The 25,750-nt window shown below is 40.9% G+C and overlaps 2 long non-coding RNA genes across 2 annotated transcripts in view; both read right to left on the bottom strand.

Moving 5' to 3' along the window:
• Nucleotides 1-1,513: 1,513 nt before the first annotated feature.
• LOC145432434 (uncharacterized) overlaps nucleotides 1,514-25,750 on the bottom strand; it is a 39,561-nt gene continuing 15,324 nt past the window's right edge. Inside the window, exon 2 of the long non-coding RNA XR_013912729.1 lies at nucleotides 1,514-3,638. This is a non-coding gene — a long non-coding RNA (uncharacterized LOC145432434). The remainder of the gene's footprint in view (nucleotides 3,639-25,750) is intronic.
• Nucleotides 6,050-10,821, bottom strand: LOC113028949 (uncharacterized). Its single transcript, XR_003273313.2, has 3 exons — nucleotides 10,304-10,821; nucleotides 10,171-10,225; nucleotides 6,050-6,863 (listed from the first exon to the last, which is right to left on the bottom strand). It is a non-coding gene; the product is annotated as an uncharacterized LOC113028949 (long non-coding RNA).

Here is a 25,750-nt window from a genome sequence, read left to right as displayed (position 1 = left end):
TTTAGATTGTTGTGATTTGTTTTGTTGTCTTTCTTTTCTTTTTTATATACCTCTTTTAGGACAGGACCCCTGGAGTCTAGACACTGGTGGTTGTGAAGAAAGGGAGAGTGGCAGAAAACACGGACTTAAACCATGCAAAGCAGAAGCTGATTGGCTCAAAACTTGTGGGTAAGAAGATGATTGGACTAGACCAATGATGTCAAGTATCGAGAATGACAGCGTGGGAAAGTGGTAGACATGTAAACTGAAAAGCAGCCTAAGACCCAGAAAAGTAGGTATGATTACAGATCTTCCTTATTGAACTTATGTCTAAGCTTCATTTCAGATGGTTGTGTTGTACCATTGCCGTTTGTCAGTGAGCATGCATAGTCCCATTTTCAAATCACTTCTGATGCTTATAATTCAGTATTGTGCTTTTTCTCCCTCGGATGACAAAGGCATAACCTGCCCTCCCCTGAGGAGAAACAATCCTTTCTGTCTTCTGTGTCTCTGGTTCGCATAGAAGTATTTATGTACTGCTAATGTTCTACAAATCAGTTTACTGAAGCACACCAACAGGTTACATAAATGGAAGAAACGATATTAACTGATATTATATTTGACTCATGATTAGCATCTACTAATAGCCAGTCCTATACCTGAGTGTCGTAGGGCACAGCTTCAATTAGAGTCATCGGTGATTAAAAATGTAGATGTCAGCGACTGAATGTTTGACCATGTACCTTGCCATTATTCAGTATATTCTTTGACAGTGTTCTAATGAGATGACCTCCACAATAATATGGCAAAGACCAGGCATAAGCTACCATGTTTGCAGAGTCTCAGAAGTTAAATTGGTTTTGGAATAATGCTATGTTAAACAGATTATGATTTTAATTTTAGATTTTTTTTCTTTATAAGCTATGGTTTTTAAAAATGTATTGTCACTGCAACCCCCCACCCCCGGCTTCTGCTCCGTGACCCCTCATCTGGGACTCTCCTCAGCTCTTTCTGGGATAGTGGTGCGGCTGCCCTGGTCTCTTGTGCTCTGAGGGCCTCTGGATGTCTGGAATTTTGATCTCCTCCATGCCTGCTTCATGCCCTGGAGGACGGGGCTGTGGCTCCCTGTAGCAGATCATTACATGAAGGAACCTTTTAAATACAAGCGCACTCATGCTCATAGGTGTACACACGGGTGCTCACACACACAAATGACACCCTTTTTGGCTCCTACCTCAAAGCACACTGTGCGCTGTCGATCTTACGTGCTGCACAATAATGTTTAATATTTAGTATTTACTGTCATATTCCCATAGATCATCATGATGTTGTTTATTATATTGCTCTCTTTTCTTCTGCTTGTTTTCTCTTTTTTCTTTCTCAACAGGTGATCCAGGTGATTGATATATGTATTTTTTGTCTGCTTATTTTGTTGGTTTTTGTTTTTTGCCCTTTATACCCGTCCCTCTTCCCCGCTGTTTTTCTTTCTCCCGTTTCTTTTCCCCATTCAAGTCTGTCCCACATTTAGCAAGTGAAAATAAAATAAAATAAACAATAAAAGGTAAATCAAATAGACCATTACGGCAAGACTGGGATGGTCCATTTGGTGAAGTAAATCCGTAAAAAAAAAAAAAAAGTATTGTTATCTTTTACCAACATCTGCAGTGAATATTTGCCCGACACGTGCCTCAGTTTTGCTAAGGTTGGTAAGGTAAAGTGCCAAAACATGAGTAGACAGTCATGTTTTGGCGCTTTACCTTACCAACCCTGAAAACATTCATGCATTAGGACCGGTAATATTTGTGCTCCTCTACAGCCAAACAGTAGAATTTAAGCAACAATGTACAAATAATAGAGCCCCAGGCAGTGCGAAAGAAAATATGTAAGAGTAGTCTTACATATCATTCTTGATCTTGTACTCAATGAGCCAGCTTGGGAAAACATTTGTGGTCTAAACTGGTAAGTGTCATGAACTGGCTGTGTGGAGGCAGATGAGAACACAAACGCAAAACTCACGGAGACAGGAGCTGAACTCATAATCACTGCTTTATTGCAGGCCTTACAAAGAAACAGAACTAAACTGGCAAAACTAAACTAAGAACCGAGGGAACACAAAAAGGCGCACAGGTTCAGGGAGGAGACATTGACGACGCAAGACTGAACTGAGGGAGATGCAGTGTTGGGTAAGTTACTTTAAAATAGTAACGTAGTTACATTACTAGTTACTTCTCTCAAAAGTAACTCAGTTACTTCAAGTTACTCGTTACTTTCAAAGTAACTAGTTACTAGTAGAGATGGACCGATCCGATATTACGTATCGGTATCGGTCCGATACTGACCTAAATTACTGGATCGGATATCGGAGAAAAATAAAAAATGTAATCCGATCCATTAAATATCACGAAAGCACCTCGCAAAACTTGCAACACGCCGTAACTCGCCTCAGAACGTCGGAGCAGTATGCATCACGTGATAGAGCAGCTGTGGCATGCGGGACCTGTCGGTGGTCTGGATAGCATTTGGAGCTTCGCTAGCAACCTGGCATTTCATCTCCGACAAAGTTATCCCGAGAGAAGTAAAGCAAGTGTGTAAGTCCATCTCTGAATGTTTGTAAAGCATTCCCACGTTAAGCTTAACGAGCGACTGCCTCTCGCTCTCCTGCTGCTACTTCAATCGTGAAACTGCTTAAATGATCAGCTGATCGGCTTTTCTGTTGTGAGTCTCTTTTGTTTGTTTTTGGTCCACTTTGCGCCAGAAAGAGCAAACCAGCGGCTGAACAACAGCAGCACGTTTAAGCTTGATCAGCTGTTGTTACAATTTATTTAATATTACTTTCTACACCAGGATCTTTTTCTACGTAGCTGACGGCTGGTAACTGTGCAGGGGCGGATCTAGCAAAGTTTAGCCAGGGGGGCCGATAGGGCATTAACTGGGAAAAGGGGACACAAAGACATACTTTTCTTTCTTATTCTCATTTAAAATGTCTAGCTTTTAATAAATAATTATCTGACACCCAAAGTTTTAATTTGATGTAAAATGAATAGAAGTCAATTACTGTATATAGTGACTATTAAGTCTAATATATATACCCTAGTAAGCTATAGTACATTTTCCTTTGGGAAGGTACCATCTGTGCAGTCTGCAATTTTGTTGAAGAAAGATGTTGAATCTATTTAATATTTCTTGAAAAATAATTGATTTCTGTGCATTTTTTTTCACACTGCATCAAATTAAGGTTGATTACGTTGATTAAGCATCATGAGGTGGAGCGTGAGGGGTGGTTCCCTATTTTTTATTTATTTATTTTTGTTGTTGCTGGGAGTTGGAACCCTATTAGTTAGGTTGCTTAATATTTACGCTAAGTACTCTTTAAAATACCAGAATAGGGAGGATGGTGTAGGTCTAAGTTTATTAGATTGATCAGTATTGCTGAACTATGAAATATTTTTTTTGTATACAGGTATAACAGAATAGCTTTAGTGTAGTTGTTGTTTTAAACTTGAGTATGAACTTGCAGACTTGCAAAATGCAGCAAGATATTTTAAAAAACAGTTTTGTTGATTAAAAAACACTATATCGGATTCATATCGGTATCGGCAGATATCCAAATTTATGATATCGGTATCGGTATCGGACATAAAAAAGTGGTATCGTGCCATCTCTAGTTACTAGGGAAAGTAACTTTGGTTTTACTCAGAATTCTCTTGTTAATGTGTTTCTTCCATAACTTTGCCAGTCTTCTAGCTTGCTTACTTGCCACAAGTGCGCTGTGCCACCTACCAATAGAAAGGAAAAGATAATGTGCATATTTCCACGAGAGAAATCCCACGCCTGGACCGTCATTGACTGCTGCCATGATTCTAGCCTACGTCACAGCGTCATGTGCGCGTTTTACATCCAACACAAAAACTGCAGTCGTGGTGCTTTCGATTGTACTCAGAACTCGGAAATTCTGCCTTCTGAATAGGAAGATGTAGGTAACACCAGACTGTAGATGAGCTGCATACAGGGCTGGACTGGGACAGAAAATTGGCCCAGGCATTTTGACTAGAGACCGGCCCACCATTATAGGAAAAATCATAAAGCCTTTGAATGAAAATAAACACTGTTGTGACAGTGATGTACACTGTTTTGATGGTATATATGCATCAATCTATCAATCGTTTGTTGTAAGATTCAGATAATTATTTTTTAAAAGCTAGACATTTTAAATGAGAATAAGAAAGAAAAGTATTTCTTTGTGCCCCCCTCTCCCTGTTAATGCCCTACATGCCCCCCTGGCAACACTTTGCTAGACCCGCCCCTGCACAGTTACCAGCTGTCAGCTACATAAAAAAGGATCCAGGTGTTATTTGTCTCTCAGAAACAGTTCATAGCTTCCCTTCAACTCATTCATGTCACCTAAAAGGTAAACCTGTTTCTCCATCACCTGTTCAGCTCTGGTGATTCAGTAAGGACATCTCCTGGTTTCATCTTCATGTTTCCCTCTCACCAGATAACCAAACCATATCATGACCAGCAGCTTTTTTGCAGCTGTGGCTCCAGCAAACATCAGCTGATACTAGAAATTAATATTAAATAAATTCTAACAATAGGTGATCAAGCTTAAACGTGCTGCTGTTGTTTAGCGCAACATGCGCTGGTTTCCTCTTTCGGCGCAAAGTGAGCGATAAACAAACAAGAGAGAAAAGCCGATCAGCTGATCACTGATTTTCATGATTGAAGTAGAAACAGGAGAGGGAGGGTGAGAGAATGCAAGAAGAAGAGGCAGCTGTGCAGCAAAGACACAGAATAACTCCAGCTTTGTGTCTTTTTCATTGTAGCTGAATTACGGGGCAAACTGTTCCTTTTCACCTCAATAATAAACGCGTAATATTTTCTCTGAATACCAGACGGGACAGTTGGCAACTCTAATAACTTATGAACAAAATAAAGTTCAACATCATTAACTTCATAGCACCCACCCAGCTGTATAGAAACTCCGTCACGCTAGCTAGCACGCAGTACGGAAAAAGTCAGAATAACGAAAATAAACTCCACCTAAACTTGGTTTATATCTGACCCAGATAGACTGCAGGTCATAACTTCTTACCTGAAGTTCAGTTCACACTTGGACCAGCGGCCGCCTCGGGTCTCTTTTCCTTCTGCGTCCCTTTTCCTTCATCCACCTGCTGCCGTCCACCACTTGCTAATGTTACTGAATCTGTGGAAGCTCCGCGATAGCCACCACACGAAGTAACGAGTAACGAGCCTATCTAAATCCCAGTAACGACTAACGCGTTCCTGATTTTGGCATAATAACTAGTTACCACAATAATAACGTAGTTACTGTAACGCATTACTTAATAACGCGTTAGTCCCAACACTGGGGAGACGTGGACATAAATACACAGAAGGAAGTGGGAGCACATGGGGAACACAGCTGACAGCAAACAGAACAAGACTCATATTGACGGGAGACTGTCAAAGTAAAACAGGAAGTACACAGAGGTGCAGACAGGAGGAGAGCGAAAGCACGGGGAGAGCACAGACATAACGGGCTGGGGAAAACATGGAATAAAACACAAGTAGGGGAGACGAGGGCTCACCGATACACAGAGGGGCACACGGGGTAAAGTGACATGGGGAAATCAAATGAGGAACATTTTAACAGAACCCCCTAGGAACGAAGGCATAAATAAAGAACAAAATACAAAACACGAAAACTACGAATGCTGGGCCAACATGGCCCAAGTGTACACATCTTCAGTCAGTATTGAATATCAGCATTTCCATGTTCATTTGTGGACATGAACTTTGCCTGAACTTCAAGCTGTAATATAAAAACACTTCAAGTATGTCTTTTATCCTGTCTTCCTTCTCTCACCCCAACCAGTCGCAGCAGATGGCCGCCCCTCCCTGAGCCTAGTTCAGCCGGAGGTTTCTTCCTGTTAAAAGGGAGTTTTTCCTTCCCACTGTCGCCAAAGTGCTTGCTCATAGTGGGTCATATGATTGTTGGGTTTTTCTCTATGAAGCACCTTGAGGCGACTTTGGTTGTGATTTGGCGCTATATAAATAAAATTGAATTGAATTCATGTACCATTTTATTAAATCTACTATAGTCAAAAGGCACAGGAAGTCTCAAGATGAAACTCATCTACAAACAACATGTGACAGAAGCTATCTGACATGTGAAGATCAGCTGAAACAAGCAAGCTGCATTATAAATACCGAAAGAAAGAAAATAGAGCTTTTGTAGATTTTCTTGAACTCCTCTTTGTATCCTGTCCCAAGGCACACTGACATGAGAGAGGTTCATCTGGCGAGAAGGAGTGGCTTCATGTCTCCCTTTAGGTTTCAGTTGACAGGGCTTTCAACAGACTGCTGGGATTACATAGTGACAGTAGAAGGAGACAGCAGTAATTCAAGTGGAATCAAGAATATCCTGTAAACGTGTGCGCTCACTGTCAACAATCAGTCTGCCAATACAGATTTGTTGTGTGTGTTCAATGATGGACATTAAAATGAGAAAACCAGCTCTGAATTGTTGCTATCTGAATTAGCTGTGTTGTCCAGCTTTGTATCCCTACCCCCATCCTACCTCTAAAACACAGAAACGCAGATACATATACACATTTCCCTTTCTCCTCCTCACACTTCTCTCTTCTCTAATTTACAGGGACTGTGAGCAGCATACAAATACAGCTCCTGACAAAGCATCTTGTTTTCTTGTTTCCGCTTCTTTTGCCCTGTCAGGTTCTTCTCGTGCTGTTTCCTCTTTTCATTCCTCTGCTTTAATCTGCATTGTCGCAGTGATGACTTGTGCCGTGTTGCATCAATCTTTGCTGCTCTCCCTCTCTTTCCTGCTCCTCTCTGTCTCCTCTCCTCAAACTGCTAGTGCCACCCTGTGGTGAGGAAAAGATGAGAGAGTTCAGGATCAAATCAAAGGTGTTTTGGGATTGACTTTTACATTAATACAGAGAAAAATTAAAAGCAAATTGTCAAGTCACACAGTTTAGATACATTTTTTTCTGGTTTGTCAAAAAACACTTGTCTATGTTCTCTGTCTAAAAAAAGAGAAAGAAATCTTAAGCAGTCTAGCCCTTTAAATCGTTCCACTGATGGCCGGCTTGGTCATGTTGGTGCTTTCAGGAAATGTCTGCTCAGGTGATCAGACACTGAATTCACATTATATGAGAGACGCTAAAGATGGGAATTAGCATGTAATTCTAGCTAGTGAAATGTTACTTCAGCATGTGACATAACAGGTTTCACTGAATTAGCAAAAAAGAAAAAAAAACTGTGCTGAATCTGTTGTCTGCAGTTTGCTGTAAGACAGATTCCTTTCTTTGACTTTAATAAATACCTACAGCGTCCTATGCACCTTTGAACAAAATAAAGAGAATAAAGAGTAGGTCCAGTGCTCCTTGTCAGGAACAAAAACTGTACTGGTTCTCTTAAATCCTGGACTGCTCTACCTTGGCACAGATCTTCCAGTGGAGGCTGAGAATTGTGATCTCTGAAACTGTAACACACTCTCTGCCCCCCCTTCTTAAAAAAGCAGAACCACTGCCTTGAACAGCTACCTCAGTGACCTCACCCCCGTTTATGGCCAAGACACCTCTCATGCCCAGACCCTTCTTCCTCTATTGAAGGCACATCAATTGAATTACAAAATCCTCAAAACATTTTTTCCCACTACCTGACTAAACCTTGGTCAGAAGCACTGGTTTTTATAATATCAATATTTTTGAAATCAAGTAACACGCTTCAGCTCCATCCGTCTTATTTAAATTGCTAAATATTACTAAAATGCCATCTGCTGTATTTTCACTTTGTAGTGTAGTGTACAGTTATCATAGTATCCTTACCTGGTATAAAAGGTCTATGGTATTCTAATGAGATTCAAGTTTTGATGTCACAGACTGTGTGGCAGCTGTATTGAGTTTAATTAAAACAGCACTGCTAGCAGGCAGTTAATTTACATTCAAGAAGACAGGAAACATGTCAGTCACAAAAGGTCAGGACTTCAATATTAGCTTTTTTTTTTTTCAAAGAGCAAAAGTGATTTCAATCTAGCCTTCCGATTCCTTCTGTTGATGACACTTGGTCATTTTAGTGCTTCCAGTCCATGTCTTCTCCGTTGACAGGACACTATTCCACGAAAGATCACTTGGGAATTGACAAGCAGTTCAAGCTAGTTTTAAATCAATTTAAATTCTCTTTTCCATTTGTTACGGCTCTTGCAAGGCCTCCTCCTGAAGGTGCCTGTGTGGGCGTGTCCTTCAATCTCTTCTGCCTGAGGTACCGCCTTTTTCTTTGACACAGCTGACTCACATCAGTAATTAAAGGGATTTAAGCCCAGGGACAGGTGAGCTGTTTAATCAAATTATTCAGTGAGCCTGAATTCTCTTTGGATGGCATCTTGGAAGACATGACTCCTATCAGGGGTTTCATCATAGGAAAAAGGTGATGACTCTGAAGAACTTTGTATTGATCTATGGTGACCCTTTGCTCTTAAGGGACAAGTGGAACTAAAATATCTCAGCAAAATGCAACCACAGTACAACAGAGACAGATCTCCTTGGTGTAAGGGTTAAGGTTTTTTTCCTTTAATTTATCATCCATCCATTTTGGCTTATACTGCTCCTTGAAGCAAACCATAGTGACCAGGGTTTCCTTCCTGTGTTATGTATGTAGGCATATTATGACAGGTCCATTCATAATTAATACAGTTACAACTCACTTCATTGTCTGAGTTTCCAAGTTTCTGCTTTATTACACATGTCATTTGGGTTAATTGGTCAAGGCTTGATAAATATTAGTTTAACAAATGATTTTTCTTCACCTGACAATTAACTCAACTTTGCCAGTGGCAAGCTCATTAATATTGAACATATGTTTTAAAAAAAATAGTTATTTTTGCTAGCTTAGTAATGGATTGTGAGGCAGTCCTCCTTTATCCTTTTTCAACAGCAATATCTTTTACAATAACTAATTAAGAGCAAAATTATTTACATACCAGTAACTAACTGCTTCTATGCACCATCTTTGTGTACCCTTTCCCGCCCAGGCTTCTAGACTTCTGATTGGCCAACATTTCTACCCAGTTAGGATTACATCGCCACCTGTTGCTTTGGCATGTTCTTGACAGCGTTTGACTTTGTTTTTTGCGATTACGTGTGGACGAGATTCTTTTTAACAAAACGGAAAATCTGTTTACAAACATACCCGCGTACGTGTGGTCACAGCCTAATTGCCAGTTTTAGGTCAAACTCTGCTTACACTGTTTCACAACTCTCCCTCCCATACAGTTTCTAATGGCAGACATCAGGTTAGCAAAAGTCCAAGGCATGACAAAGGGGCTTCACTAACCAATGGGTGATGCCACTGTGGCTGCATCCATCTTTTATACTTCGTATGGAGGTGATAAAAGTTGTTCCCTTTGAATTTAATATTTTTGCTTCCTCCTCTCTACCTCTATGTCGCGAGTAAAAGCCACCAAGTAACCGCTAAGGGCCTCTATACTACTCTTACAAACTTTCAGGCCCAAAGCTCTTACAGGAATAAGCCCAGAATAAACGGAACAAGAGGGTCAATATCAGTCAGATAGGTTAAAATTTATTATTTTAAAGGAAAACAAAGGGCTTGCAAAAGGCCTCAAACATCAAAATGGAAAAGGTCACTAACGACCACAATATAGTCTTATTGGTCCAACCTGTCAGCAATGCAACTATCACCTGAGGGCTTGCTCTCCCTCGGCGGTCCCAGATGCTCGTTGCTTTAAGAGAAACAAATCCACCCCAAATAAATACGAGCCCAACAGAACACATATCGCATGCACTAAGTGTTCAAGTTCAGGCAATAATTGGTGGCACTAAAAATCACTCTTAAAACGTATTCACCGCAAATCCACACGGAGCACCTCTAAAAGACCTAATTCCCGTAACGTAAGTGCCCAGCTCAGGGATTGCACATTGTCTGACTAATATTGCACCAGCCCATTGGAAATAAAAACAAACCCAGCATAAAAAAACACAAACAGTTTTAACTACTCTAAAACCAACTTGGGAGAAAATAGCAACAAAAAAGAGAAAAAACAGTGACAAATTCACGTGTGCAGCCTGTCCTGTAGGAGGCAATACAATATAAATTAGATTGTAGTGCATAAATATACTTTTTTATAATGTCAAATATATTATGTTAACATACCTCTAGCAGACAACTGTGTTTGCTGCACGCATGGCTTGTCTTCTAAAAAACACTACTAGAAACATAAAATACAATAACCATCAAATACATTTCAACAAATTTACAAAAGCACTAAAAGAAAAACAGCCTGTACCTCAAACCTCTGCTGTAGAGGTTTAAAACAACCGTTTGTGTAGAAGACAAAACTTCTCAGGCGCTTCACCTACTCACACAACCATTGTTCACAGCCAAATGAGAGAAGAAGAGCACCTGCTGCTACTTCCTCTTTTATACCCTCCCTTGGGTCCCTTGGGTCCCTTGGGTCCCCTGGGTCCTAAAGCCTTCCCTATTACATCTATTTTTATGCACACTGCCAGATTTTGGGGAGCCTGTTAACATTCTGACAATCCTTTAATCTCTATAATGTAACAGAAATCCATAACTTTGATCTTCCCTCTAGCCCTATTCTCTTATTAAGAGATTTTGAACTGACCTGAATACAGAAAATAATTAAATTTAAAGAGTACAAAACGAAAGGCAGACTTCACCATTTCTGAGTAGTCAGTGGCTTGAAAGACTAAAAAAACAAAAACAAACTGGACACGCTGAACACATTGGACATTATGATGGAGTATCACAAAGGATATCATGTAGTTTGACCACAAACTGCAACACAAATATTTTCTGATTACTCAAACAGGGATCCGCACCAGCTGTTGAATTAAAGGATTATGGGAGCATAAACAGACAGTCCAGAACATGCTGTTGTGAATCATGTACACAAAAAAGCACAAAGATGCTCTCTGTACTTTTATACCGGTTTGAGATCAAAACTTCATGGTGTGAAGTTCCCTGTAAAGTTGGCTGAATGTGGTAATTCTACTAATAATGACCTATTTTGAATTTTACAACAATCATTCTATATAGAGTAGAAAAGGGAAAGGATAACGTTCTCCTGAATATGTATGTGAAACATCTTTCTTATCGTTAGGGAGCAGTTTTAATATGAGTCGAGAGAGGAGACCTTAAAACTACTTTTAAATTTGGTGTTGAAAAATTGGCTACTTCACTGTAATGACTGCTTAAACAAGAGGACAAGATAAACAAAAAAGCTTTCTATGATTATGGGCTAAACAAAGAGGGAGGGAGAAAGCAAATATAGTGTATAATGGATGGTCGGATGTCTGTGAGCTCTTTGGATGAAGCATTTAAAAAGAAGAAATTCAGTGCGTGCTCTCTCTTCATGTGAGACAGAGTAAATAAGATAAATCCCTCAGCTGCTCTTTTCTGGATAAAAGCAGAATATTAAAAACTAAAACATGCAGCTAAAAGTGTCTGATGGCATTATGAGGAAACTTGGTGGTGGAATGAGGAAGTACAGGGAAGCATTCAACGGAAGAGGGTGGCAAACAGGAGCACTGGGAGACAGTGATAGTTTTAACATTCAGTTCAACTCAGTTCAGTTTTATTTATACACATAAATAAATTCACAGCAACAGTTGCCTCAAGGCACTTTATATAGTAAAGTAGACCCTACAATAATACATACACAGAGAAACCCAGTAATCATATGACACCCCTATGAGCAAGCACTTTGGCAAAAGCGTGAAGGAAAAACTCCCGCAGAACCAGGTTCGGGGAGGGGCGGCCATTTGTCATGAAGGCTTGAGGTGAGGGGAGGAAGACGGGACAAAAGACATGCTGTGGAAGAGAGACAGGGATTAATAACAAGTGTAATTCAATGCAGCGAGGTCTATAAACATATAGTGACGAGAAAGGTGACTGAAGAACTACTCAATGCATCATCCATTCAGGGCGACCTGATGCAGCCCTATATGTTTTAGCAAAAAGGAAAGTTTTAAGCCTAATCTTAAAAGTAGCGATAGCGTCTGTCTCCCGAATCCAAACTGGAAGCTGGTTCCACAGAAGAGGGGCCTGAAAACTGAAGGCTCTCCCTCCCATTCTACTTTCAAATACTCTAGGAACAATAAGTAGGCCTGCAGTGCAAGAGCGAAGTGCTCTAATAGGGTGATATGGTACTACAAGGTCATTAAGACAAGATGGGGCCTGATTATTTAAGACCTTGTATGCGAGGAGCAGGTTTTTGAATTCAATTCTGGATTTAACAGGAAGCCAATGAAGGGAAGCCAAAACAGGAGAAATCTGCTCTCTCTTTCTAGTCCCTGTGAGGACTCTTGCTGCAGCATTTTGGATTAGCTGAAGGCTTTTCAGCGAGTTTTTAGGACTTCCTGATAATAATGAATTACAGTAGTCCAGCCTGGAAGTAATAAATGCATGAACTAGTTTTTCAGCGTCACTCTGAGACAGGATATTTTTATTTTTAGAGATGTTGCGCAAATGGAAGAAAGCTTACATATTTGTTTAATATGTGCATTGAAGGACATCCTATTCAAGGTTCCTCACAGCGTTACTGGAGGCCAAGGTAATGCCATCCAGAGTAAGAATATAGTTAGTTACCATATTTCTAAGATTTTGAGGGCCGAGTACAATAACCTCAGTTTCACCTGAATTTAGAAGCAGAAAGTTAGAACTACCTGTGTTACTTGGCTTCATGGATAGATAGTGCTGGGTGTCATCTGCATAGCAGTGAAAATGTAAACTATGTCTTCTGATGATGCTGCCTAAGGGAAGCATGTATAATGTAAACAGAATTGGTCCTAGCACTGAACCCTGTGGAACTCCATAATTAACCTCAGTGTGTGAAGAGGACTCTCCATTTACATGGACAAATTGGAGTCTATTAGATAGATATGATACAAACCACTGCAGTGCAGTACCTGTAATACCTACAGCATGTTCTAATTGCTCTAATGGAATAGTATGGTTGACAGTATCGAACGCTGCACTGAGGTCTAGCAGGACAAGCACATGAGTCCACTGTCAGAGGCCATAAGAAGATCATTTGTAACCTTCACTAAAGCTGTTTCTGTGCTGTGATGAGCTCTGAAACCTGACTGAAACTCTTCAAATAAGCCATTCCTCTGCAGATGATCTGTTAGCTGTTTGACAACTACTCTTTCAAGGATTTTTCAAGATCAAACTTTGATTTAGTTTTAATAATAGACTTTTGACTAAAACGTCATTTTGTTTTAGTCAAAATTTAGGCATCTAAATTCCCTTAGCTTTAGTCAACAAAATATCATAGGATCATAGTGGATTAAATCTAAAGGTGATTCAGTTGACTAAAACATGAAGTATAAAAGGTAATACATTTTTCAAAGTTTTTTCATATTTGAAACAAAAAATCTTTATTTATCTGGTCTTTCTTTTTTAGGCATTAACATCTCAAAAAACAAAAATAACATAACACTGACTTGCTTTCATTATGTAAGATACACATTGTTCATAAAGTGCACGTGGCATTCTTCATAAACCTAAATACCGTGAAAGCTGTTGTGCCATTAGTCCAAGCAAACCCAGAAATAAAAAACAAATGGACTATCAATAAATAACTATTTATTGTTGATTATTTAAAAAGCTGAAACTCTCAAAAATATTCAAATAAGAAGTGTCTGGTTAATGCCATCAGACCTGCTCTTGCTACATAATTGGTGAAGCTTTTATGTAGTATAAAAATTTAAAAACTGTATTCTCTGTAATTCACTGTTCACTATTTCAAATGAAAGACTTAATGCCATTTTTAAACTAATATCAAGAAAAACTTTTGAGTAGTAGATGGAGCTGAAAACACTCCAACCAAAAGCCCTGTTCCTGTGTCACAAGTGATGGGCTGTAAATGCTCTTCCTTATACTTTCTGAGTTGCTGTGTCACGCTGCTTGTAGAGGCCCTCTGTTTGGGCTATCTGGTTCCTCTAGTTCTTTTGTATTGTTCTCTCCAATATCTTCAGACTGATCTTCCTGTTGTAAGTGTGACTGACTCGACTGGACACACATTCTTCTGTCTGTTTCTGCAGTTCTTGATTACTGTCATCAGACACATCAGCAAGTGTTTCACACGCTTCGGGGTTGACGAATAAGGCAGCTGCTACAAGTGGTGAGAACTTTTCACCAAATACAAATAAATAACTAATCAAGTGACTTCAGCTCTGGAAACTCACTAGGGAGCAAGCTCTCCCATTCCATGTTGTTTGAGATTTGGGAGGTTAAGTGTTTTACTTTGAAGTGTCGTGCAATTATGCAAAATGTGTTTGACCAGCCTGTAGGCCAGTTGATTTTAACAGCAAGGCTATATTGTGTTGCACCAGAGGACTTCTGAAAGAGCTTCACCGCTGACCTATCTCTGTCATAGACTCTATCAAGACCTGCCTTCTGTATCATGTGGATGATGAGCTGTAAGGTGCCCAACATATATGGTGTCCATTCAATATATATGTCAATATGATGGTACCCCAAAAAATGAACCCAGATAAATAACCGTGAGTAAGAAAATCTTAATTTTAGAAATAAATTTATACCTTTTAAAATTTTTGAATTGCTGCTTGAGTCATTTTCTGGATTGTATTGCTTTTATTTTATCTTGTTTATATCCTGTTTTACATTGATGCTTTTGAACTGATGTTTTGAATCATTCCTGTAATGTTACAAATTTTTCCCTGTTGTGAGATTAATAGTTCATTAACAATATATTTTTTCTTTTTTTTTAAACTATCACCTTATCTTAGAGGATTAGGAGGAAGGACACAGTCCCTAACTTCATTCTTATCTATGCAATCACTATGTGTCATGTGATTGCATAGATGGGGCAGTCTTTTGAACACCACCTCAGAGTTGGTTTATTCTCCTTCTGGTTTGGTGTGTTTAAAAGTTGCCACCAAAGTACTTTCATTATCTGTTGTTGTGATGATCTTCTCATTTGCTTTCCTCCAGTATTACATACATATATCTGCAGATGGTTGATTGACTGTGCACTGTGGGGGTTGAGCTACTTGTTCAAGTACCAACAATATATGTTCTGGTTTTGTGTTTAAACACTATTAACACTGACATGGTCCACATGTCAGTGTTAATAGATACTCTCCAGGCTGAAGCTAATATCTTTCTGATTTTTTCTCGTTCGCCATCAGAATGTTTGTCTATCAGCTTATTTTAGTTTTCAGCTTCCTGTCTACCGTCCCCATTATAAGACCAAAGTCCTCATCTTCAACAGTAGTGATTGGCTATCCTGTACACTCAATCCATTTTACTAGAGCCTCCCCCTTGGTCTGTAGTTCACTAGGTCACTTTTATATTTTCCTGTTATGTTATCTATGTATATGTTATCTGTATGCAACACTGGCACTGACATTGATTTCACTGATATTCTCCTGGTTCAACAAAAATGAAACTGCAATAAATGTTAGAGACATTTTTTGGAAATTTAGAAAACAAATTCAGCAGTGGGTCTAATAATAATTCTCCCTCATCAGTAACCTGTTATCTTATTAAATGTTTTGGTGTGCTTGGGAAAATAAAGGCTTTACCCTGAGATATCTTGGGGTTACTTTACACCTAATATTGCATAACATAGTGCTGATTACATCTTGTGAACATCTGCTCTGAAAGTCAATGGTGCAAATTGGGTTGTACACCCGACCCAACAAGGACAAATTAAACACAGAGGGGACAGTGTCAGATTCCAGCTTGTCCAGTGCACTGGAAACAAAAAGTGTCTCTTCCACACAGCTATAATGTTGGGGTTTGAAGAGCACTTTATAAATGAGGACTAACAGGTGGATTCTCCCATTTCAGTGCAGCGAGCCTACAGTGAAGAACTATACTGCTTAAGAGGAAGAGTAAAAGTGGACAGTAGATGCTCAGTGGTGGAGAGTACCTCTCTGCCGCAATGCATATAGTGTTTCATGTTCACCTTGATAAACAGGGGTTGATAGAGGAGTGTCAGAAATCCTTCCTGAATTTCCTCCATATTTATAAAAGAGAGCTGTATTCTTCCCTTGATAAATTGAGATAGACTGTAGAGTGTCTACAGGCTTGTCTCAGCTTCCAGTGGTCATAGCTTTCAAGGTTTTTTTTTTTTTTTAATTCCAAGCTCCTGCAGTGCAAATAGTGTAGTTTGTTACAGAGCTAGTCCCTCCTTGTCTGTATGTGTTTCTTCATTTTGATATTAGCAGGTTTTTTGTCACAGACCCTCCTGCTGGGAATTTAAGTGGGAGCAAAATGTTAATGGTGAGAGAAATTTTGTGTCAGCCTGCTATTTAAAAAAAAAAAGCAGGAATTGTAATGTAATCATTAGCATTAACATTTAGAGTGGAAACAAAGCAGACCCCTGTCACTTCAGGTGACATTCTCAAACTTTTGATGGCTCACTCACTTTCTAACAATCATTACTACTCAGCAGCAGTAATCACTGAATATTGTTTACTTTCTTCCCGAGTTGTTTTTGACAACAGGTTCAATACGGGGACACACGTGTCCAGTGTTCTCAATCTATTTACATACATGCAGGTGTCCCTGCAGTGGATTTTAACAGCAAATTGATTTAGCCTGTCTTTTTCAATCACAGTAATCTAAACTCTCTCTGCGCAAAGAAAACAATTAAAACAAATGAGATCACAATTAAGACAATTACAACTAACGATTACCAGTAATGATTGCTAACGGAGAGCGTCAGAGTGGAGTTAGTACTACAGCAGATGTAGGCGATGAGGATGAAGGGAATGAAATACCACTGGAAGACAGGAAGCCATTAGAATGTATGAAGTATAATAATGTCACCGCAGTTTATCTTATCTGTACTGCATCAGGTGGCATAATTCACCATTAAAAAAACTATACCTGTGACACTGTACAGCTGAGAGTATAACACTGGGGTGGTTTGGCAATTAGCTGATATAATTTCTTCTTTCTGAATAGCCAAAACCATAAATCCCAAGTTTTAACTGAATTCATTACATTCTTTGCCTATTGTGTGTTACAGCCACACAGCAACAGATGCATGCAATGCATTAAAACCTGCAAGTTATATTACATGAAAACATCATATTACAGTTTAGGAAATGTACTTTAAGCTAAATCATTCATCATTGTACAGGCATAAGAGGCATAACAATATGAAAAGTCACAGGTGACGTGAATAATGGATTATCTGGCACCCACTAACAGGTGCCACCTATCTTGGCACCTGTTAGTGGGTGCCAGAGGCTCACTGATGCGTGTAGGCTGGTGTGGAGGCTGCCCCGTGTGGTTCGATCCAATAGACGAGCTACTGTAGCTCAAACTGCCCCCAAATTGAATGATGGATCTGAAAGAAAGATGTTAGAATACACTGCAATATGTTGCATATGGGACAGCATAGTCACAGATTAGTCAGGGTGCCCATGCTGACCCCTGTCCACTGATGAAAGCACCAACACTGGGCATGTGAGCATTAGAACTAGACCACAGTGCAATGGAAGAAGCTGTCCCTGTCAAATGAATCATGTTTTCTTTTACATCACATGGATGAACAGGTATGTGTACATCACTTACTTGGGGAACTTCAATCTCCATATTAAACACATATGTAGGACTGCTTTCTTCCATTTGCACAATAGAGTTAGTATAATTAGTTAATGCATTTATTAATTCTAGGCTGGACTACTGTAATTTGTGATTATCACAAAGTCCTCAAGACTCCCTGAAAAGCCTTCAATTGATGCACTATTTCTTCTTCAGTCACCTTTCTCACTCATTATGTGTTTATACAGGGAGTGCAGAATTATTAGGCAAATGAGTATTTTGTCCACATCATCCTCTTCATGCATGTTCTCTTACTCCAAGCTGTATAGGCTCGAAAGCCTACTACCAATTAAGCATATTAGGTGATGTGCATCTCTGTAATGAGAAGGGGTGTGGTCTAATGACATCAACACCCTATATCAGGTGTGCATAATTATTAGGCAACGTCCTTTCCTTTGGCAAAATGGGTCAAAAGAAGGACTTGACAGGCCCAGAAAAGTCAAAAATAGTGAGATATCTTGCAGAGGGATGCAGCAGTCTCAAAATTGCAAAGCTTCTGAAGCGTGATCATCGAACAATCAAGTGTTTCATTCAAAATAGTCAACAGGGTCGCAAGAAGCGTGTGGAAAAACCAAGGCGCAAAATAACTGCCCATGAACTGAGAAAAGTCAAGCGTGCAGCTGCCAAGATGCCACTTGCCACCAGTTTGGCCATATTTCAGAGCTGCAACATCACTGGAGTGCCCAAAAGCACAAGGTGTGCAATACTCAGAGACATGGCCAAGGTAAGAAAGGCTGAAAGACGACCACCACTGAACAAGACACACAAGCTGAAACGTCAAGACTGGGCCAAGAAATATCTCAAGACTGGTTTTTCTAAGGTTTTATGGACTGATGAAATGAGAGTGAGTCTTGATGGGCCAGATGGATGGGCCCGTGGCTGGATTGGTAAAGGGCAGAGAGCTCCAGTCCGACTCAGACGCCAGCAAGGTGGAGGTGGAGTACTGGTTTGGGCTGGTATCATCAAAGATGAGCTTGTGGGGCCTTTTCGGGTCGAGGATGGAGTCAAGCTCAACTCCCAGTCCTACTGCCAGTTTCTGGAAGACACCTTCTTCAAGCAGTGGTACAGGAAGAAGTCTGCATCCTTCAAGAAAAACATGATTTCCATGCAGGACAATGCTCCATCACACGCGTCCAAGTACTCCACAGCGTGGCTGGCAAGAAAGGGTATAAAAGAAGAAAAACTAATGACATGGCCTCCTTGTTCACCTGATCTGAACCCCATTGAGAACCTGTGGTCCATCATCAAATGTGAGATTTACAAGGAGGGAAAAACAGTACACCTCTCTGAACAGTGTCTGGGAGGCTGTGGTTGCTGCTGCACGCAATGTTGATGGTGAACAGATCAAAACACTGACAGAATCCATGGATGGCAGGCTTTTGAGTGTCCTTGCAAAGAAAGGTGGCTATATTGGTCGCTGATTTGTTTTTGTTTTGTTTTGAATGTCAGAAATGTATATTTGTGAATGTGGAGATGTTATACTGGTTTCACTGGTAAAAATAAATAATTGAAATGGGTATATATTTGTTTTTTGTTAAGTTGCCTAATAATTATGCACAGTAATAGTCACCTGCACACACAGATATCCCCCTAAAATAGCTAAAACTAAAAACAAACTAAAAACTACTTCCAAAAACATTCAGCTTTGATATTAATGAGTTTTTTGGGTTCATTGAGAACATGGTTGTTGTTCAATAATAAAATTATTCCTCAAAAATACAACTTGCCTAATAATTCTGCACTCCCTGTACACCTCTCTGCATTTAACCATTACTTATTATTAATCTCTGACTCTCATCCTCAGTGTGTCTTACTCCCTGTACCTCAACTGGTCGTAGCAGATGGCTGCCCTTCCCTGAGCCTGGTTCTGCCGGAGGTTTCTTCCTTTTAAAAGGGAGTTTTTCCTTCCCGCTGTCGCCAAACAGCTTGCTCATGGGGATCATCTGATTGTTGGGATTTTTGTAGAGTCTAACAATATCCAATATATGCTTTGGTGCCATCAAAATTCCAAATTCCCCAGATCTCAATCCAATTGAGCATCTGTGGGAAGAATGTATGTTTGTCTGTGTTCAGATACTCTTTCTTATCCTGCACAGAAGTGTTGAGAGCTACAACTATTCAAAAGCTTCCATATAATTTGATATAGTAGGTGGACACCACTCCATTAATCAAGCACTACATTAAATTGAAGACTTATGCAGTAGCTGCAGTAATGTGGTCTTTGTACAGAAGTGTGATTACACATTCTTAGTCAAATACCTACACAAACATACAAAATCAGGGTACCACAAAACAAACACAAGAGGTTGAGGGTTTCACAGATGACAGTTATTCACAAAGCAAAATCTACTTTGTGTTAGAAAGCATTCACCTCATGACATCAACATGATGGCCGGTAACCTTTCATAGAAGATGTTTTCAAGTTTTGAAGGAATGGGTTTGTAAATATAGTTTGTTTGACTCTCTACCACAGTGCCTCTGAGACAGAATACTGAATCTGTTCAAACAGAAAATCTTGGTGTGTAACATAAAACTACATTTTTGCAGTTTGAGGATGTGTCTGAGTCAGGGACCGTTGTTTTAGAGATAAAGGTAACAGAATTTTTTCTAGTTATTGAGCTTACAAATAGGATCAAACAGGTAAGAGTAGAGAATGTTTTGGTTGCGAACTGTAATGTACAACACAAACTAACTGTGATGATCCTGGGTCCTTTTGACCCAGCGTTTTGTGTTTTCTCTTCGCGATTTTGGTTCTGTTCTTCCTCTGGTTAGTGTTTACTCTGTTCTGCCCGTGTGTTCCTGTATCTAGTCCGCGTTTCTTAGTTTGTGTCCTTTCATGTGTAAGTTCCTGTTTTATTGTGAAGGTCGGTGTCTTATGTGAGTGTTTTCTGTTTGCCTCCCTAGTCTCGTCATGTTAATTACTCCCAGCTGTGTTCCCACCTGTATGTAATCCCCCTGTGTTCTCTGAGTGTATTTAAGTTGTGTCTTCTGTCATAGTAGTTGCTGGTTCGTCTGTGTTGTTTCCCCTCGGTCTCCCTGTATGTATTTCCCCGGACCTCCCTGCACCGTCATTCCTGGTTTGTGTTGTTAGTTTAGCCAGTTTCGGTTTCGGTTTCATGTTCACACCCCGTTGCTGTTTGTACCCACTGCTGTAAATAAACACTCACCTGCACCAGAGCTGCCGCCTTTTGGGTCCTTACTACAAATCCACACGGCTTGCCCCGCAGACGGTGACAGAACGAACCAGCCCCCATGGACCCAGCGGCAGTCAATCCGTCCGAGGAGCTCCAGGATGACATCGGCTACAATGTGGAGATCCTCCTCGGGCTGTGGCTGGAGAATCCTCCGTACGAGCTTCACCGCGCCATGGAAGGTCGGCTACAACGTCTCTTTTCCAGCCTGCCATGGCTACTGAATTCACTTCCTCCGACCATACAGGCTTTTCTCCGGCACACACCTCACCTTCTCTCAGCCACTCCTGCCTCGCTGCCCGACTCGCCGGATGTGATCTTGCCCGGCCCGTCGGAGCCATCTGCGGGGAGGAAACGCCGATCGCGCCGCAAGCGCGCCACCCCACAGCCGGACGTTCGGGCTTCTAAATCGCCGGCTGTGGTGAGTGAGGACTCTTTTTCATTTTCAGACTGCATGACTGTTCATTCAGGGGCTGCGTTTTGTGTGGCGGATGTCAACGCGAGCTGCTTATCGCCTGTGCAGCTACCGGCAGCTCGGTTAGCTCCCCCGCAGCCACTCTCAGCTCAGTTAGCTCCCCCGCAGCCATTTTCAGCTCAGTCTCCTGTGCCTCCTTCAGCTCAGTCTCCAGTGTCCCCTTCAGCTCAGTCTCCAGTGTCCCCTTCAGCTCAGTCTCCAGTGTCCCCTTCAGCTCAGTCTCCAGTGTCCCCTTCAGCTCAGTCTCCAGTGTCCCCTTCAGCTCAGTCTCCAGTGCCGCCTGTAGCGCAGGCCCCAGTAGCTCCAGTGCCGCCTGTAGCGCAGGCCCCAGTAGCTCCAGTGCCCCCGCTACCCGTAGCTCTGGCTCCAGCAGTACCGGTTCCACTCATTCACTCCATGCAGGGAGAAAATTTAAGGTCCAGTCAGGGAGTTTCTCGCGCTTTAGCTGCTTCAGGCACCGTTCTGCACTCCAGGGCTTCCCCAGAGGCTAGGTCTCAGTCCCCAGCTGATTCTGGACCCCTGAAGATTAAGCAGCCCTCAGAGAACAACTCCGTGTCAGTGCTGTCTGAGCAGGGCCAGTGCTCAGCACAGCACCCATTGCCTTCATGTCTGCCAGAGGACTCCATGCCTGCTGGCTTTGTGATGGCTTCTGCTGGAGGGTCCAAGGGGCCCGTCCAGCCTTCGTCCCGTGTCTCCGCTGGAGGGTCCGAGGGACCGCTCCGGCCTTCGTCCCGTGTCTCTGCTGGAGGGTCCGAGGGACCGCTCCGGCCTTTGTTTCCTGTTTCCGCTGGAGAGTCCGAGGGACCGCTCCGGCCGTTGTCTCCAGTCTCTGCTGGGGGGCCCGAGGAGCCCGTTCAGCCACCTGTCTCAGCTGGAGGGCCCGAGGAGCCCGTCCAGCCACCTGCTGCAGCTTCATCATCATCCTCGCCGGCTGCAGCATCATCATCAGCCTCGTCTGGTCCAGCCTCAGAGCCTTCAGCCTCGTCTGGTCCAGCCTCAGAGCCTTCAGCCTCGCCTGGTCCAGCCTCATCCGAGTCTTCATCCTCGCCTGGTCCAGCCTACTGTCATGATCCTGGTCCTTTTGACCCAGCGTTTTGTGTTTTCTCTTCGCGATTTTGGTTCTGTTCTTCCTCTGGTTAGTGTTTACTCTGTTCTGCCCGTGTGTTCCTTTTATCTAGTCCGCGTTTCTTAGTTTGTGTCCTTTCATGTGTAAGTTCCTGTTTTATTGTGAAGGTTGGTGTCTTATGTGAGTGTTTTCAGTTTGCCTCCCTAGTCTCGTCATGTTAATTACTCCCAGCTGTGTTCCCACCTGTATGTAATCCCCCTGTGTTCTCTGAGTGTATTTAAGTTGTGTCTTCTGTCATAGTAGTTGCTGGTTCGTCTGTGTTGTTTCCCCTCGGTCTCCCTGTATGTATTTCCCCGGACCTCCCTGCACCGTCATTCCTGGTTTGTGTTGTTAGTTTAGCCAGTTTAGGTTTCATGTTCACACCCCGTTGCTGTTTGTACCCACTGCTGTAAATAAACACTCACCTGCACCAGAGCTGCCGCCTTTTGGGTCCTTACTACAAATCCACACGGCTTGCCCCGCAGACCGTGACACTAACTTGAAGAAGCACTGTGTCAGGATAAAAGAGAATTTTTGATCTTCCTGAACAGTACTTTTTTCATAATAGGAACAGAAAAGTAGGCAGCAATCCATTTGGACCCCACAAAGTAGTAATCACACACACAAATCTCTCTTTGTCAAACACATACACACAATGAAGGACTTTTTTTTTGCCCCCTCCCTTTGTTTTCGTAAAGTCTGCTAAAGCTTTCCAAGCATCGCTGTTTCTTTGAAACTACTTCAAGGCTTTCAACATAATCAGGGTCTTGCTTTCTCTGAGGAAGCCTTAAATGTGCGCGTAGAAATCTGAACCCTACCTACAACCTACATCTTGTTAAGTGTTTGCTCCACTGAACAGTTTATCGTGTGCATTTGGGGTATGCTATGACTTTTTTTTGGTTAAGATTATTTTGGCTTTTTTGTTTCTTGTCTCTTACAATTTACTTTGTTTTTAACCAACCAAAGGCACACCTCCACAAATGGCACTTCCATCCACCCACACATTTACTCTTCTCTTCATTTAAACATTTTCTTTTATTCTTTTTTCATTGTTTCTAATTTTTTTAAAAGTATTCTTTTGACTTAAAAGCAACTTTGATGTCGCAATTACTATTATTATGTGGCTTTTACTCAAGCTAGTGAGTGCCTGTTAAGGCACTATTCTGACTGACTAGACATTAATATTAATAATTAATGATTAACAATATTACATTATTAATAGCTAGACTGTTTATTCATTCTAATAAAATAATGCCAAATAAGCAACTCTTAAAATACAAGTCTGACATTTTTGTTTCTCTTTTAATTGAGGTACATTTTACCCCTTCACTTTGTTATTCTTAAGTATTTCTGTGTTGACATGTTAAATTTCTTACATTTCAAAATTCTCACTAGTGGGTTGCTACAGTATTCATTACTTAGTCTCTAACTAAATATTACTTTAGTTTTACACTCTCTGCAAACTACTTGCCAAGCGGCAGTGAAACCAAACAATGTCTGTGCTTGCTTTCAAAGTAAAAGTTGCCCCTTTTGAAATGTGTTGTTTGAGGCAAAAAGACAACTTTTACTTTGAAGGTTAACATCAGAGGTGTGGACTCGAGTCACATGACTTGGACTCGAGTCAGACTCGAGTCATTAATTTTATGACTTTAGACTTGACTTGAAAAAATGTTCTAAGACTTGTGACTTGACTTGGACTTTTACACCAATGACTTGGGACTTGAATTGGACTTGAACCGGTTTACTTGAAAAGACTTGATATTTTACCCCAAATATAAAATTTAACATGCATATTATATAGAGATTGAAAATGTGACGTCATTCACGGGTAGAACCGCAAAGGATTCTGGGAACTCGTGGCAAGCGGTACTAGCACACGCAGGCTTTCAATTGAAATCAGTTATACAGCGATAAAAAGAAACACAAAAATGTCAAGAAGCCGTTGTATTATTAACTGCAATAGCCGGTCGCATGACAGCCACGAGAAGCTGACGGGTAAAGAGATCGGTTGTTATCGGATTACGTCGTTGAAGAGAAATTGTTCGAGCCATGTTTCCAAAGTAACAAAGACGCGACGGATGGCCTGGATTGCAGCCATTCAAAGATCAAATATAACGTCCCAGAACACTCCAGCTCACAGGTTAGTCTGCTCCAAGCATTTACACGAAGGTCAGTGTTTTTTAGTAGTTAATACGTCATTTTCATAACATAATTAGTGATATAGGTTACAAGCAAGTCTGGCGCTGAACAGAAATTGTCGCGCTATGCTCCTTTATTTATTGTGCATAAATAGTGAATTGTCCTGACACAATATTGCGTTTCGCTTCTGTTATTATGGTACATTGACAAAAACATATACTTTTATTCACAGGATAAAACAGTTGTTTTGTATCACTAATTGCCCAGTACGATTACAGCATACAGTATTATTGTCACTGCTACATTTCTGTGATGCTACCAGAAATTATTTCCACTACTAATTAATTACCATTGAGCTCAAAGGTCCTATTAATAAACGGTTAACGAATGTGTATTTATGACGACGATTTGTGAGACTGGTAAACTTATGATACGTACGATGGTCTTTCGTTCTACACGGTGCATTTCAAGGTCCTGCACCCATCCCTCGGTAAACTGTACCTGGGCTTGTTGCAGTGACCTGAAGTTACTAAACTTCATGAGTGTATGCACTCACTCCAAGAACCGTATGATTATAAATATGCATATAAATATGCTAAGATGAGATAGCTGACTTCATCTAACTAGCAAATGTTGTCCAGGCTATGTTGGTGATACAGTTTTTTTTAATGTGTATGATATTTTTGTCATGCGATTTTAAAGCTGGTCCTACAACCGCATCCAAGAATAACATGCAGCTTATCTCAGAACTGTCGGTGAAAATTATTCTTGGAGCTAGGTTTAATTGAGCTGCATTTTAAAGAGGTGCAGTTTCACAATTTGTGTATATTTTCTAAGTTCACTATTTTGTCATGTGTTGAGAAAAACACAGATTTTAAAATTACATGGTCTAATATTTACATTTAGCATAACTGCAACATTATTTTTTCTTTTTTTTTTTTAAAGACTCGAAAGGACTTGAAATTCAAAGTTTCAGACTTGTGACTTGACTCGGACTTTTACACCAGTGACTTGAGACTCGACTCTGACTTGCCTGACATTACTTGAGACTTGACTTGAGACTTGAGGATAAAGACTTGAGACTTACTTGAGACTTGCAAAACAATGACTTGGTCCCACCTCTGGTTAACATTATCTGTTTTTGGTTTGCATGACAGTTTTTCAAATTCCACAACAGTTCAGAGAGTAAATGGCAAGTGTTTCCAGTCAAGTCGG

The sequence above is a fragment of the Astatotilapia calliptera genome, chromosome 2 (genome assembly GCF_964374335.1).
Source record: "Astatotilapia calliptera chromosome 2, fAstCal68.1, whole genome shotgun sequence".
Classification (NCBI taxonomy): domain Eukaryota; kingdom Metazoa; phylum Chordata; class Actinopteri; order Cichliformes; family Cichlidae; genus Astatotilapia; species Astatotilapia calliptera.
Note: the sequence above shows the minus strand (reverse complement) of the source record. Positions and strands in the feature narration are given on the sequence as shown.